Source organism: Pollicipes pollicipes, unplaced genomic scaffold (assembly GCF_011947565.3).
Source record: "Pollicipes pollicipes isolate AB1234 unplaced genomic scaffold, Ppol_2.1 Scaffold_1600;HRSCAF=1878_pilon_pilon_pilon, whole genome shotgun sequence".
Taxonomy (NCBI): Eukaryota; Metazoa; Arthropoda; class Thecostraca; order Pollicipedomorpha; family Pollicipedidae; genus Pollicipes; species Pollicipes pollicipes.
Window position 1 is genome coordinate 16,031,123 of NW_023595962.1, and position 1,098 is coordinate 16,032,220.

The window sequence follows — 1,098 nt, forward strand, 5'->3', positions numbered from 1 at the left end:
CCTGATTGACAAGAGAAGACCGTTCCCTAACTGAATATGGTAGACCGCTTCCAACTGTAAAAAGTGGTATCATCTGTATGTTGTAATTTCGCACACCGTACAGACTGAATTGCAGTTCAATGTACCCTTAACGTTAATTTTATAAGTTATTCTTCTTCTTGACAGTGAGTGCCAATACTGACTCATCTACAGTAGCGCAGGCAAGGAGGGGCATAGGGGCACGTGCCCTTTAGGTTCCGAGAGGCCGTTTGGGCCCCTCGGAACCTACGATTAAGGACCCGAAAAGCCAGCCAGAAGTCTCATCCAGGGGCCCGGCCTGCAGGGCTCGGTACTCAAATGCTAACCAGGGGGCTCTGCGCACTGCTATATTTTGGTCAGACACCACCAGTAACGTACAGTCGACTGCGTGGCGGCGTGGACCTCAAGGCCCATTTCCCAAGCAGGGACAAGTCCGGGATCAACTATTTACATTTATCGGGGCTCCACATCGCCTAACAGGGGCCCTGTGCTGTCAAGGGACCTTGTGCCAACCAGAGGCAGTGTTTGATGGGGCCCGAAGAGCCTAGAGGGCCCACCGGATCCGACGATCAAGGGCTCGATTGGAGGGTCTAAGGGCATAAAGGGCTGGTCCGAGTCTTATTCAGTGGCTCGGACCTGCGAAGGCGGGCCCTCAAATAACGGTCATAAGGCCCTTTGCGCGAATCGGGGACCCCTGAGTTGATATAGGCCTATGTGTCGATCAGGTACCACTCGTACCGCACAATCGGATCCGTGTCTGTATGGGCCTGGGTCCCACTTCCCAATTAGGTACAAAGTCGGGGCCAGTGGTTTACACTGGCCAAGGGCCTTGCATCCGCCAGGGGCCCACAACGTCTAACAGGAGGTCCTGTGCCCGCACTGGCCCTGAGCCAACCAAGGGAAGTATTCGATGAGGCCCGACGAGGGTCCAGGGCGGCACACCGGAACCGACGATCAAAGGCCCGTTTGGAGAGCATAAGGGTCCGAAGGACTGAGTGTAGGTCACCTTACGAATTTCTGTCCGCAGGGTCGTGACCTGAAATACTATTCAGAGGTCCTCTTGCACCGTTTTAGGGACCC